Source organism: Heterodontus francisci, chromosome 18 (genome assembly GCF_036365525.1).
Source record: "Heterodontus francisci isolate sHetFra1 chromosome 18, sHetFra1.hap1, whole genome shotgun sequence".
NCBI classification, from domain to species: Eukaryota; Metazoa; Chordata; class Chondrichthyes; order Heterodontiformes; family Heterodontidae; genus Heterodontus; species Heterodontus francisci.
The window spans coordinates 63,302,418-63,318,464 of NC_090388.1; the positions used below are offsets into that span (position 1 = coordinate 63,302,418).

General features: G+C 41.6%; 1 protein-coding gene across 15 annotated transcripts in view; it reads left to right on the forward strand.

Moving 5' to 3' along the window:
• Window positions 1-16,047, forward strand: part of LOC137379685 (uro-adherence factor A-like) — a 117,030-nt gene that overhangs the window by 16,547 nt on the left and 84,436 nt on the right. Inside the window, exon 1 of one of the 15 annotated variants that reach the window (XM_068050877.1) lies at window positions 13,608-13,789. The exons of the other annotated variants lie outside the window; for them this stretch is intronic. The gene's annotated coding sequence lies outside the window, so the exon portion shown is untranslated. Of the gene's footprint in view, window positions 1-13,607; window positions 13,790-16,047 lie in introns of those variants that run through there. 15 annotated transcript variants of the gene reach the window in all.

Consider the following 16,047-nt stretch of genomic DNA (forward strand, 5'->3'; position numbering starts at 1 on the left):
AGATAGAAGTGGGCTGTGCGGGATTGAGGTTGGAGGCCATGGAGGGAAGAGGGCATGAGGTCATGGATACGATGGCTTTTTGTTTGGTGGTCTGATCCAGGGGGAGGCACAAGGAAGTTGGCATTCGGCCTCTGCAAGGTCGAGGTTGGTAAGTCAGACAGCAGCGGCACCATCCTGGTCAGCAAGTTTGCCAATGTTAGGGTTGCACCTGAGAGAACAGAATGCTGCAAGTTCAGAGGAAGATAGGTTAGAGTGAGGGAGGGGAGCAGAGAAATTGAGATAGCTGATGTCATGCCGGCAGTCCTCAATGAAAAGATCAAGGGAGGGTGAATGATTAGAGGGAGGGGTCCAACTGGAAGAAGAATATTGGAGACGTGCAAAAAGTGTCCGCTGAGCGGGTTTTGACTCCTGGCCAAAGAAGTGGAGGCGACGACCGAAGAACTCGGGGTTGTGCTGAGTTCACTTCATTGAGGTGGTGGCGTAAGTTGATTGAGGCTTGTCACAAAAGATTTTATTTTTGTACTAAAATCTTGGACTTCTATGTGTTTCAAAAAAAACTGAAAAAGGATGTTGCTCAGTGAAAGACACCTACAAAAATAATTGGAATTCCAGCAATGTTTTGAAAGGAAGTTCAGAACAAAGAATTGAACTTTATGGGTGTTTTGACAGGAAGGTCAGCAGTTTCAAGGAAACCATATGGGTGTGACCCTTCTTCAGAGCAGCTTGACTGACAAGGGGGTGACATTGTGCCTGGACATGTGACCCTGTTCAGGAAGGTTCTTTTTTCACTTTGGACCCTTTTAAAAGCTTGTGAATTGGACAAAGAGCAGTATTTGAAATCTTTGCTTGACCTGCCTGGAGCCAGAGAGGTGTTCCCTCTCTCTCTAAAGGAGACTTGCATCTCTTGAAAAGGAATCTTGCATTTGAAAGGGAGCCGATTCCTGTTGCCTCTGGTCTCCGAAGAATTTCTGCATCCAGTGAGATTCTTGCTGCTTCCTGTGTTCTAAGAAAATCCTGAAATCTGAAGAATTCCTCTACTGCTGGACTGCTGCTTCAAAACCCAAGCAGACCTGTTGCTACACTCTGATGGAAGAGTGATGTGACGCCTGCTGCAGTTAAATTGCCATGATGGACTGTTCATCAGCCTCGCCTGGAGAGACTGAGTGGCATTTGACTATTCAACTCGGGGACACCTCACCGTACCGACAACATCCTACCAGAACATGAACCTCCATTATTTTTATTATTCCTTCTATTCCTAAGAAACAGTTGTAATGTAAAACACCCTTTTGAAACCGGTTAACCATTTATTTTTGAATGTATGTGTGTGCGTGTGAGGGTTAAGGGATTAAGGAGTTTATATATAGCCCCGTTTAGTAGTTAAGATCTATTATTTCTTTTCGAATAAATAATCTTTCAAGAAACCTGGTTTGGTGTGCTTGATTCTGGGGGATAGATAGTGTTTAGTTTAGCTAGTCTTCAGTAGGTGGAAAACTTCACTTGATATACTATCACCTGTGGAGTAATGAGACTGAATTAACAGTGTATTACTCCCGCCTTGGTCGTAATGGGCTGAAGACAGATAGTTAGCGAGGGGAAGGTCAGGAGGTACCGTGAATACATGGTAAGGGGTGAGATTCGAAGAAGAGACAGGGGTCAGGGAGGGAAAGAAGGATCCAGAGGAGCATTGGTACCCATGAGTTGAAGCTTGCGATCCTTCACATCTGAAAAGAAGATAAAATGTTTTTTGATAAAGTGCCAGATGAGGCAAAGGATGAAATGAAACTGTGGACTAGGACAGCTTTGAGAGAGTGAGACGGTGCTGCTTGAGAGAGAGGTCAAGTGTGCTTGTGGTAGTGCATGGCATTGAGTGGATCTTAAGATGTGGCGAGAACAGTGGTTCGAGGAATGCTGAATGTCTGGGAGATATCTGTAATTGTGGGTGGATCTGAAATGCGAAGGGTGGAATTTCATTTGGAATCCAGTTGGAGGTGGAGACATGCTGAGGAAGGAGATCTGGCTGTGAAAGTGAGTTTTGGCAATTACCTAATCATAGACAAAAAGGGAGATAGAAAGCAATGAAGATGCTCAAGGTAGGATAAGCAAACTGAAATCCCATCAGAGAGAAGAGCAGAAGATTTTCAAGGTGGACATTCCTGCAAGAGAAGTGGCAGTGAATTAATCACTTAATACAAAAGCAAAATACTGCGGATGCTGGAAAACTGAAACAAAACAGAAAATGCTGGAAATACTCAGCAGGTCAGGCAGCATTCAAGCTGTGAATACATTTATACCCTCTGGCCTTCCTTTTCTGATTCTGATTGATTTGTCCTCAGCAAAGGCCTCAGCTTCATCCTCCTTTGCCCCTACCTCAGTGATTTTTGAGCTTGACATGAAATTGAGCTCTTTTTCCTCATGCTTCTAAATTGTGTTGTCCCTCTGAAACCACGAGGGAGACTTGTGGAGAGCGACCAGCAAACTGTCAGATGAGGTTACTGTTGAAGGATCTTGTGCCAGGTCTGGTGTGCATTGAAGTTTAGCATAGTTGGCATGATTATTACTACGTCTTCCAAAGAGAGAAATAAACCTGGAGCTATCATAAATCTATAAATTTCATTTTTTTTGTTCATGTCTTAATTTACTATTGAATAACTCCAGTAGTACATCTGCTAAGCCAATGTCTGTTGCAGTGTTCTACCTCTTTCCAAATTCTTAAGATCATATGACTGCATGTGGTATAACCACTATATTGAAATACAGTAATGTCTGTTTGACTCCGGGGCTCATAACAAATTGCCTAGATATTGGACAGGTTTGTGGTTGGCTTGCTGATGTTGAACCCAAGAAAAATATCTGAAATAAAACTTCAAAACTAGTTGTGTGTTCTAAGACCTAGAAGGTGTAATTACTGTAGACTCTTGAATTGGCTGCAGATCAAGACTGGCTTTGAGACTAGTTTAAAAAGTATGGATATATCCTCTCCATTACCATGACTGCCTACTTTTCTCTAACATCTCCCTTCTCTGTCTTTACCTCAGCTCATATGCTGCTGAAGCCCCTCACCTGTTCCTTTTGTTGTCTCCTAGACTACCAATGCTATTCTAACCGGTCTCTCTCTTTGCACTGTCTGTTTGGAAACTTGAGCTCACTCAAACCTCTGCTGCCCGTATCCTAACTTGCACCAAATCCCGTTCATCTATAACCTTGTGCCCGCTCACCTACATTTGGTTCTTGGTGTAGTAATGGCTCGATTTTTAACAGTTCTCATCCTTGTTCTCAAATCCCTCCATGGCCTTGACCCTCCCAATCTCTGTAACCTCTAATCTTTCCATCTCCTCGTTTAAGACCCTTCTTTAAAACCCACCTATTTAACCAAGCTTATAGTTCTGTGACTGGTTTTTGTTTGATTACATTTCTCAATAAAGGCTGGCATTGCCAGCATTGCCCACTTCCTGTGAGTGAAATTAAAAAAAGAACTCCTCAAGCCTTACAACTTGCTGAGATCTGTGGTTCTTCAATTCTGGCCTGTTGCATATTCTTGACTCTCATCACTCCACCATTCGCAGCTGTGCCTTCAGCTGTCTAGCGTGCAAGCTTTGGAATTCTCTCCCTAAGCCCCTCTTGCTCTCTCCTTAAGGATGCTCCTTGAAACCTTACTTATTCCTATTCCAATATCTCATGTGGCTCGGTGTCGAATTTTTTGATAACGCTCCTGTGAGGTGTTTTGAGATGTGTTCTTTGGTTAAAGATGCTGTGTAAATGTAATTTGTTGTTGATATGTAATGGAAGTCCTTTAATGTGGAGAAGGCACAGAACAATGCAGCATTTTGAGATTGTTTTGCATCTATATGAAAGGGAGGCAAAGAAATAGATGGTGCAAATTTAATGCAATTATGAAACCATTATTTAGAAGTCTAAACTTTCTAACGTTTACACCTATAGTTATGAAAGAACTTTTTAATTTTTTTTGAGGACTCCTATTTTAGAATTATGGACATTGGTTCATTTGGGAAAACTCAGGATTCCATGGATGTGTTTTTTTTATAAGGGTCACTGAGAGGTCTTGTTTGAAAACAAATCTTTACTGGATGTCACATGTCTTAAGTTCAATAAACAACTGAAACCTTGGGGAAGTTGTTTACAGAGAAGTGACATGTCAAGATTTATGGTGGTCAGGAGGTTTTGTTTTTGGGATATTGTTTTGGTTGGGTGTGCACTGTTGAAAGCAGTTGTTTGTAATTGCTGAAAAGCACCCAGCTCCTCTTTTTTTCTACCTGTTTGAAAAAACCCTGTGAATCCAGTGTGTAAGAGCTAAAATCCCTGATGCCGCATTTCTCCTGAGAAGCATCTGGAAAGCCTGCCAGATTACATTTTGAAGCTGCCTGAAAAGATCACAGTGACTCGTCTACATTTACTAGGGTGCCTGGCTATATGCCATTTTTGGGACACAACATATCTTATCCTTTTTCTTCAAGAATTAGCAAGTATTTGGCCAAAGTTTTTTTCTTTTTTTTTTGTAAAAGACCTCTGCAGCGAGAGAATTTATTTTTTCTTTTAACCTGTGTGTGTGTGTGTGTGTGTGTGTTGGGTATTTAAAAAGGGAACTTTCATATTTCAATCTGTTAATGCTTTGCTTCTTTACTGGATAAGTCTTGTTTTTATAATCTGAATGTTGTTTATTGGAAGAAACCTGGTTAGTGTATTTTATTCTGGGATAAAGAGTAGAGCATATGATTGACTGTTTTGGTAACTGGGTAAACATTTAAATATATGTTGTGACCTTTGGAGAGGTGAAACTAGGAAAGACAGTGCACTCCTCCCACCTCAGTCGTAACACTATCTTGGACTGCTTAATTGTTTAAATCCAATTTAATTCACTGGTGTGTTGTATTTGCTGAGACACTGGAAGATCAAGACTGGAAATCAGTTATTTAGGAGGACCCTGTGATCACTGGAGCAGGGTCAAAGATCAGAGAGGGTTTTTGGGATCTGGGTGTCTTGTGGAGGCAGGTCACTTGGTTTGGGGCATTAAGGGATTCATAAGGGTTGAGAGGGAGTCCAGGGATTTTCAAATGATGGAAGTTCTGGGCTCCAGCAGGACCAGTCAGTAAGTTTTTAGGAGCATTGCAGTGCTAGTGTGTGCCAGTATTAAAGAAGACTTCAGTTGTCTAGGCCCTGTGCTTGGAATTCCCTCACTAAAGCTTTTATCTCCTCTCCTCATTTACGAATCTTCTTAAAACCCACCTATTTGACCAAACGTGTAGTTAATTGTTCTACCTCCTTTTGGTTCTGCATCGATAATTGTTTGATTACACTACTATGAAGAGTCATGGGATGTTCTTCAGTATTAAAGGTGCTACATAAATGCAGATTGTTTGAATAGTGTTAGGACTTCAGTAGAGACTGCTAACTTTAAAACAAGAGATATGAACTTCCCTAGACCGATTGAAGAAATACACATTATTTCACATTTTAAGACTTTTGCTATAGCAACTAATCTAAAAATCAACACTAACTAAATGGTACTTAGGTAGCTAATATGCTAAATTACAAAAAGTATTCCCATTACCTTACTAATGTACTCAAACCCCACACCACATTTATGTGTTGTGTTCTCAGCAAAAAAGGTAGCCATGCAGTTAAAAGTCCCAAATGCCTCCCAGTTGCAATGTGTTGGATCTCCCAGTGTCCTTCTCAAAGCCAATGTCCTTTTCACTCACTACTTATTTTATTTTATTTAGAGATACAGCACTGAAACAGGCCCTTCGGCCCACCGAGTCTGTGCCGACCAACAACCACCCATTTATACTAATACTACGTTATTCCCATATTCCCTACCACATCCCCACCATTCTCCTACCTACACTAGGGGCAATTTACAATGGCCAATTTACCTATCAACCTGCAAGTCTTTGGCTGTGGAAGGAAACCGGAGCACCCGGTGGAAACCCACGTGGTCACGGAGAACTTGCAAACTCCGCACAGGCAGGACCCAGAACTGAACCCAGGTCGCTGGAGCTGTGAGGCTGCGGTGCTAACAACTGTGCCGCCCACTTCTGAGCACATTTGACTGGACTTCTGTTAATAAGGCAATCTCTGGTGACCCCTTGGTCTTTTCTCCTCCACACACCTTGAGCCTTTGAACTGGGTTCAAATCTTAGCCTTTTGCTGTATCAGTGATCTGAGAGCAGTTGTTTTCCCCAGAAACAGCCCACCGGTCTTGCTCGCTAGGCTACGCAGCTGACTGGTCTTTGTGTCTTCCTTTCAGCCCCCAGACCCCTCAAATTTATCCAGATCAAAAGTCAATGGTTGTTTGCCTTTGACAATTCTCAGACCATAAGTCTGACCATAGCAAAACCACCTGGGTTTTCTTTTGTTTCCAGATGTTAAAAATTGCAACTCGAATCTTCATTTTAGAGCCCCTGGCTCCCTGTTTACGATCTGAGAGTCTGGGAACAGGAAGCCCATTGTCCTTTAGCTATTAGAACCTTGCACCCTACTTTCAGAAGGGTCTTTGATCTGGATTCCTTGCTCTCATGGTAACCAAGACCCCGGCTTGTCTCTGGGCAGATTTTGTATGAGGTCAGATGTTTCCTCTGAATGTCTATTTACACTGCATTAAAGATCACTTTTTAAAATCTAACCATGCTACAAAGTCCAGCATTCATAACAGTAGCCTTTGTGAGGAATGGGGGCCCAAGAGAATAGGATCTGAACTGCTCTTGTCCCCGATCAAACTAAAATGCACCACTCCCCACCATGTTCCAATCCGTTAGGCCTCTTCATCTGCAGTAAATGAATAAGTGACCCATCGCAGTTCATTAGACACTCCTTACCAGTTATCCTGTTATCAGCTGGTTTCTGCCTTTGTGCACTGCATGTAAACTGTCTGACTGGTACAGCATTCCAGAAATAGGCATTTTTATCAACCAATTATCTGATTGCTGTGCTCAAAAAAAATAACCTGCCCAGTTTTTAAAATTAAAAATACCCTTGGTTCTTAGACACTGTAGTTTCATCCTTTTCACTGACAAAAGTAAGTACATTCTGAATGAAGTAATTTGTTTTGCTTCCTGTAATTATAACAGCCAATGAAGTACTTTTGAAACGTAAAGTGCTTTGGCCCATCCTTTGCCAAAGAAACCACAGTTGTTGCTAAATAGGAAGTTCTTATTGGGTAAAGAATAGTTCTAAATGTTTGAAAAGAAGCTCTGGAAATGTAATCTCTAATTGCCTTTTGGAAAAAGCAAACTCAAAATGATCATAAAAGAAGGGGCGTTTCTCAGTCAAGCTTAGAAATGCATGCTTGGAAATTTAGTTAACTGCACCTGATCAGAAATCTCAGATGTGGTTGCAAACCCTCTCCAGCTGACCTGGGGGAAAGTATCCACTTGAAGCCCAAACTGAGGTAGACTTGAAGTAAAAACTTTCAAGGAAGGTGTGAAAGGCACATATAACTCGATGGGTAAATCTTATCATGTTATGGCGAAATATGCAATGTAATAATTTTATGAAACCTTACTCTGGACATCGAAGTTTCAGTTACTCGGCAGTGTGAAAGTTGGTGGGGAGGGGGAATGTTGAATCCTTTTATTCAAAGAACAAAGAAAATTACAGCACAGGAACAGGCCCTTCGGCCCTCCAAGCCTACGCCGATCCAAATCCTCTATCTAAACCTGTCGCCGATTTTCTAAGGGTCTGTATCTTTTTACTTCCAGCCCATTCATGTATCTGTCTAGATACATCTTAAAAGACGTTATCGTGCCCGCGTCTATCACCTCCGCTGGTAATGCGTTCCAGGCACCCACCACCCTCTGCGTAAAGAACTTTCCACGCATATCCCCCCTAAACTTTTCCCCTTTCACTTTGAACTCGTGTCCCCTTGTAATTGAATCCCCCACTCTGGGGGAAAAAGCTTCTTGCTATCCACCCTGTCTATACCTCTCATGATTTTGTACACCTCAATCAGGTCCCCCCTCAACCTCAGTCTTTCTAATGAAAATAATCCTAATCTACTCAACCTCTCTTCATAGCTAGCGCCCTCCATACCAGGCAACATCCTGGTGAACCTCCTCTGCACCCTCTCCAAAGCATCCACATCCTTTTGGTAATGTGGCGACCAGAACTGCACGCAGTATTCCAAATGTGGCCGAACCAAAGTCCTATACAACTGTAACATGACCTGCCAACTCTTGTACTCAAAACCCCGTCCGATGAAGGAAAGCATGCCGTATGCCTTCTTGACCACTCTATTGACCTGCGTTGCCACTTTCAGGGAACAATGGACCTGAACACCCAAATCTCTCTGTACATCAATTTTCCCCAGGACTTTTCCATTTACTGTATAGTTCACTCTTGAATTGGATCTTCCAAAATGCATCACCTCGCATTTGCCCTGATTGAACTCCATCTGCCATTTCTCTGCCCAACTCTCCAGTCTATCCATATTCTGCTGTATTCTCTGACAGTCCCCTTCAGTATCTGCTACTCCACCAATCTTAGTGTCGTCTGCAAACTTGCTAATCAGACCACCTATACTTTCCTCCAAATCATTTATGTATATCACAAACAACAGTGGTCCCAGCACGGATCCCTGTGGAACACCACTGGTCACACGTCTCCATTTTGAGAAACTCCCTTCCACTGCTGCTCTCTGTCTGCTGTTGCCCAGCCAGTTCTTTATCCATCTAGCTAGTACACCTTGGACCCCATGCGCCTTCACTTTCTCCATCAGCCTACCATGAGGAACCTTATCAAACGCCTTACTGAAGTCCATGTATATGACATCTACAGCCCTTCCCTCATCAATCAACTTTGTCACTTCCTCAAAGAATTCTATTAAGTTGGTAAGACATGACCTTCCCTGCACAAAACCATGTTGCCTATCACTGATAGGCCCATTTTCTTCCAGATGGGAATAGATCCTATCCCTCAGTATCTTCAGCAGCTTCCCTACCACTGACGTCAAGCTCACCGGTCTATAATTACCTGGATTTTCCCTGCTACCCTTCTTAAACAAGGGGACAACATTAGCAATTCTCCAGTCCTCCGGGACCTCACCCGTGTTTAAGGATGTTGCAAAGATATCTGTTAAGGCCCCAACTATTTCCCCTCTCGCTTCCCACAATAACCTGGGATAGATCCCATCCGGACCTGGGGACTTGGACACCTTAATGCCTTTTAGAATACCCAACACTTCCTCCCTCCTTATGCCGACTTGACCTAGAGTAATCAAACATCTGTCCCTAACCTCAACATCCGTCATGTCCCTCTCCTCGGTGAATACCGATGCAAAGTACTCGTTTAGAATCTCACCCATTTTCTCTGACTCCACGCATAACTTTCCTCCTTTGTCCTTGAGTGGGCCAATCCTTTCTCTAGTTACCCTCTTGCTCCTTATATATGAATAAAAGGCTTTGGGATTTTCCTTAACCCTGTTTGCTAAAGATATTTCATGACCCCTTTTAGCCCTCTTAATTCCTCGTTTCAGATTGCACCTACAATCCCGATATTCTTTCAAAGCTTCGTCTTTCTTCAGCCGCCTAGACCTGATGTGTGCTTCCTTTTTCCTCTTGGCTAGTCTCACAATTTCACCTGTCATCCATGGTTCCCTAATCTTGCCATTTCTACCCCTCATTTTCACAGGAACATGTCTCTCCTGCACACTAATCAACCTCTCTTTAAAAGCCTCCCACATATCAAAAGTGGATTTACCTTCAAACAGCTGCTCCCAATCTACATTCCCCAGCTCCTGCCGAATTTTGGTATAGTTGGCCTTCCCCCAATTTAGCACTCTTCCTTTAGGACCACTCTCGTCTTTGTCCATGAGTATTCTAAAACTTACGGAATTGTGATCACTATTCCCAAAGTAGTCCCCTACTGAAACGTCAACCACCTGGCCCGGCTCATTTCCCAACACCAGGTCCAGTATGGCCCCTTCCCGAGTTGGACTATTTACATACTGCTCTAGAAAACCCTCCTGGATGCTCCTTACAAATTCTGCTCCATCTAGACCTCTAACATTAAGTGAATCCCAGTCAATGTTGGGAAAATTAAAATCTCCTATCACCACCACCCTGTTGCTCCTACAGCTTTCCATAATCTGTTTACATATTTGTACCTCTATCTCTCGCTCGCTGTTGGGAGGCCTGTAGTACAGCCCCAACATTGTTACCGCACCCTTCCTATTTCTGAGTTCTGCCCATATTGCCTCACAGCTCGAGTCCTCCATAGTGCCTTCCTTCAGCACAGCTGTGATATCCTCTTTGACCAGTAATGCAACTCCTCCACCCCTTTTACCTCCCTCTCTATCCCGCCTGAAGCATCGGTATCCTGGGATATTTAGTTGCCAATCATGCCCTTCCTTTAACCAAGTCTCAGTAATAGCAATAACATCATACTCCCAGGTACTAATCCAAGCCCTAAGTTCATCTGCCTTACCTACTACACTTCTTGCATTAAAACAAATACACCTCAGACCACCAGTCCCTTTGCTTTCATCATCCTTTTATTTTTAAGATCTCAATCTCCTCAGTCTATTTTTCTCGTGTAAAAGTCTTGATACTCTAAGCCTATTGTGATAACTAGGGTTATCAATATAGTGGCAATCCTCTAAACCTTTTCTGGGGCCCCTATATTACCCACTGAAGAAATTTTGGGGCACTGAGTGAATCAGCGGATATGGGAATAGGTCAGTGAGGTAGAAGATCAACCATCATCTTGCGAGTAGGGGAAGCAGGCTTAAGGGGCCATATGGCCGTATGGCTTGCTGCTCATATTTCTTGTGTTCTTATGAGATCAAAATTGAACACAATAGTTGAGATAAGGCCTAACCAAGGTCTTGTTCAAGGACAGTAGTATAGTTTTGTGTTTCATTGTTCAGACAGTATATCTGAGCATACTATTTGCTTTTGTATGTCTTGCAGCACTGGCCATGAATCTTGAGATTCCAGTATTATGACATGGATCTTTTCTCCCATTGTTAAGTTTGCAACCCTACATGGCTACCTACATCCTCCAACTAGTAACTTGCATTAAAAAAAATCAACCAGATTGGTGAATTTTTCCAGAAGCCATGTTGAGAGGCTTTAATAACTCCTTCCTTGTCGAGTGGTCAGAGTGTTTCTGGTTTTGATAGGATATTGCCATGTATCATTACCCTTGGTATAAGTTTGAGGAATACTGAGACAGCTGATCAGTATATTATTTTTCAACTCAATGATGCAGCCTATTTGTTACATGCTGTGCCTGCATGACTGATAACTCATGTGCAATAGACTCATCAGCATGGCGTCTTGGCTGCTTATGCGAGCCTAAGAAAGACAAGATTGAAGTCCCTGAGGGCCTCCGTTGTGTTGTATCTTTTTAGAGAGTTAATTATGTCTTTTGAATATGATGCTATTAAGCCAATGTTCCCTACCTAATGTAGAAGCAAAATAGTGCAAAGTGCTTTCATTTGGAGAAAAGCCTTTTTATCTGCAACTTCATTTTTAACTTAATGGACTCTTTTTCGTAAAGAAATTTAAGGCACCAATCATGGGTTTGTAAAGAAAAATATTTATACACTTGAAAAAAATTCCATTAGAAGTTAAAGCAAATCTTAAGTTTATGCACAAATTGGAATTGCTTTAACCATTAATAAAATAACACCATCTGAACACTCTAAATGCATAACGTTTTGGAAATCAAATGTCTATTGTCAGGCAAACCACCCATTTGCCAAGATGAGGTACACGTGATTTCACCAAATGAATATTAAAACTTAAAATTACAAGCCTCTGGTTAGAAGGACATTTGCATAGTACCAGACAGTGTTGAAGCAAAGGAACCAGTACCCGCCCCAATACACAGAGGAGACCTGGTCAAACCGGTCGGTCACGTGACCACCTGCTGGTCAACTAGGAGTTTTAAACTGGGAAAACAGAATTTGAACTCAACGGCGTGTGCTCCTGGAACTGAAGCAAGAATTGCCTCCACATCTCACCCTTATCTTGCTCTCACCAGCTTCGGAAACCATTGAAGACACGTAAACTCAGAGAAAAGTCTCCTCCATGAACAAGGTTTAAGAAGAATACTGGGCCCCAACGAAATGCAAGACCATATCTTCCATCAAGGACTACAGTGAGCTCGAAGCACAGTAACAAGACATTGCCTCAAACTGTTCTAGTTTATCTTCTCTTTTCTGTCTCTATCTGCATGTGTATATCGCCTGTGCATGCTAGTGTGGGTGTGTGGTATATCCGTAGGCATGAACCGTATTAGAGTTGAAGTAAGTTTAATAAATTTCACTTTTAAACCAAAGAAGGCCTGTTTGTGCTGATTTCTTTGACTTATAATCAGAAAGCTGTGAATGAGAATTCACAAAGGGGGAGCTCAAAACACTGTGTTTAAAATTAAACCCTGTTATAATGAGACCAGGTGAAGATAGTAACCGACCCCTAGACACCTTTCTCGCCTGGTCGTAACACTATTTTAGACTAACCCATAAGAACAGGAGTTCATTTAGCCCCTTGAGCTGTTCCACCATTCAATAAGGTCATGACTGAGCTGCAACCTAACTTCATATACCCTTAGGTGATACTTTGCCCAATATTCTTCAATATCTTTGGTTAACAAAAATCTAACCATCAGATTTAAAATTAATAATTGTTCTAGTATCAATTACCATTTATGAAGGAGAGTTTCAAACTTCTCCCACCCTTTGAGAGAAGTGTTTCCTAATTTCAGTCTTTAGAGGTCTGGCTCTAATTTTTAGACTATGTCCCCTAGTCCTAGACTCCTGAACCAGCAGGAATAGTTTCTTTTATCTACTCTATCTGCTCCCCTCGATCAAATCACCCATTCACCTTCTAATTTCCAAGGACTAGAACCTTAGTTTGTGCAATTGCTTCTTGTAATTTAACCCTTGGACTGTAGGTAGCATTCTGGTAAATTTATGCTGTACTTCCTCCAAGGCCAATATATCCTTCCTAAGGACTGGTTCCCAGAACTGCTCACTACTCCACATATGGTCTAACCAGTGTTATGTGTGCTTCCATTTTTTTGTTAAATTTTGAGGACTTGGGTTTTAAAACTGAAAAGGATTCCATAGATGCTGGAACTGTTTTTTTAAAAAAAAACAGGTCATCAGAAGGTCTTTCAGACTAAGCTTGTAAACAACAGTTATTGGAAGGCATTCTGATGAAAGGTCACTGACCTGAAATGTTAACTCTGCTTCTCTGTTCACAGATGCTGCCAGACCTGCTGAGTATTTTCAGCATTTCTTGTTATTTCAGATTTCCAGCATCTACAGTATTTTGCTTTTATTTAAGTTACTGGAAGGCACCTGTTTTCAAATAAATACCCAGCAGGCGGCTTTTTTGACTTGGGAAAGATGCTTACAAAGAAGTGACAGGTGAAGATTTATAGGGGTCAGGAGGCTTGACTCTTGTGACATTGTTTTTTGTTTTCTTTGGACAGTGAGTTGGGGGTGTAGACAGTGTTAAAAAGACAGCTGGAGAAAACATGCCAAGGGAGCAAACCCCAACTCAGCTTGTTCCATCTCTTTTTTTAAAAAAAAGCCTGCCAACTTTTCCATCTCTTTAAGAAGCCCTGAGAAGCAAGTATGAAAAACAGACTCAAAATATTGCCACATTTTTCCTGAAAGGCCTGAAAAACTGATCTTCAATATCGCCTGAAAAGAACTGCTCACGGAAGATCCCAGTAACAGCCGTCTACGCGTATTTGGGATGCCAACCCAAAACAAAGGACGTCTGACATCTTTCCATATCTTCTCTTTCTTCAAGAATTGGCAAGTATTTGGCCAAAATATTCTTTTTGACTTTTTTTGTAATAGAGCTCTGAAGAGTAAATCTCTATTTTTTTCGGTTAACCGGTGTATGTGTGTGTGTGGCTAAGGTAAAAGGGAACTTTCATATTTCACACCGTTAATGCTTTGCTTCATTACTGGTTATGTCTTGTTTTATAATAAACTGATAAATGTTGTTTATTAAAGAAACCTGGTTGATGTATTTTATTCTGGGATGAAAATAGTGTCTATGATTGACCATCTCAGTAACTGGGAAAAAATTTAAATATATGTTGTGAGCCATGGAGAAGTGGAACTATTAAAAACAGTGCACTCCTCCCGCCTTGGTCGTAACCTATAATATGTTACACTTGTAACACCAGGGTTTTATATAGCAGAAGCGTGACTTCTACCTCTTTGTATTCTAGTCCTCTAGATATAAAGGCCAGCATTCCATTGGCCTTTTTGATTATTTTCTGCAGCTGTTCATAACATTTTAATCCATATACCTGGACCGTTGAGTCTGTTTGGACCTCTACTGATTCTAGTTTTCATCATTTAGAAAGTACCCTTTTCTATCCTTTTTAGGTGCAAGGTGGTTAACCCCTCATTTATCTACATTGAAATCCCATTTGCCACAGTTTTGCCTATTTGCTGAATCAATCAATATTTCTTTGTCATTTCTGCACAGCTTACATTGCTGATCTAAAAACAAGAAATGCTGGAACCACTCAGCAGGTCTGGCAGCATCTGTGGAAAGAGAAGCAGAGTTAACGTTTCGGGTCAGTGACCCTTCTTCGGAACTGACAAATATTAAAAATGTCACAGGTTTTAAGCAAGTGAGGTGGGGGTGGGGCAAGTGATAACAAAGGAGAAGGTGTAGATTGGACAAGGCCCCATAGCTGACCAAAAGGTCATGGAGCAAAGGCAAATAATATGTTAATGGTGTGTTGAAAGACAAAGCATTAGTACAGAAAAAGTGTTAACGGACTGACTATTGAACAGCAGCAAGAGCAAACATGAAAAAAAACAGTGGGTAAGCAAACTGAACAAACTAAGATGAAATGAAATAAATGCAAAAAAAGGTTGTAAAAAATGTAAAAAAAAAAAACCCCCCTAAAAATGAAAGTAAAGTGGGGGGCTGTCATGCTCTGAAATTATTGAACTCAATGTTCAGTCCGGCAGGCTGTAGTGTGCCTAATCGGTAGATGAGATGCTGTTCCTCGAGCTTGCGTTGATGTTCACTGGAACAATGCAGCAATCCCAGGACAGAGATGTGAGCACGAGAGCAGGGGGGAGTGTTGAAATGGCAAGCAACCGGAAGTTCAGGGTCCTGCTTGCGGACTGAGCAGAGGTGTTACGCAAAGCGGTCACCCAGTCTGCGCTTGGTCTCCCCAATGTTGCTTTTATTACATTGCTGATCTTTGTGTCATCAGTAAAATTGGATATGCGTCTTTCTATCCGATCATAGTGGTACTGAAAAAATAGTTGGAACTGCGGGCTGACAAGTCCCCAGGTCCTGATAGACTTCATCCTAGGGTGTTAAAAGAAGTGGCTAGTGAGATAGTTGATGCGTTAGTTTTAATTTTCCAAAATTCCCTAGATTCGGGGAAGGTTTCGTTAGATTGGAAAATAGAGAATGTAACACCTTTATTTAAAAAGGGAGGGAGACAGAAAGCAGGAAACTACAGGCCAGTGAGCTTAACATCTGTCTTAGGGAAAATATTAGAAGCTATTAAAGATGTTATAGCAGGGCATTTATAAAAAATTAAGGTAATCAGGCAGAGTCAACATGGTTTTGTGAAAGGGAAATCATGTTTAACCAATTGATTGGAGTTCTTTGAGGGAGTTAAATGTGCTGTGGGTAAATGGGAACCAGTGGATGTATTGTACTTAGATTTTCAGAAGGCATTTGTTAAGGTGCCACATCAAAGGTTATTGCAGGAAATAAAAGCTCATGGGGTAACATATTGGCATGGATAGAAGATTGGTTAGCTAACAGGAAACAGAGTAGGCATAAATGGGTCATTTTCTGGTTGGCAAGATGTAACGAGTGGTGTGCTACAGGGATCTGTGCTGGGGCCTCAACTTTTTACAATTTATATAAATGACTTAGATGAAGGGTCCGAAGGTATGGTTGCTAAATTTGCTGATGACACAATGATAGGTAGGAAAGTAACTTGTAAAGAGGACATAAGGGGGCTACAAAGGGATGTAAATAGGTTAAGTGAGTAGGCAAAGACCAGGCAAATGGAGTATAA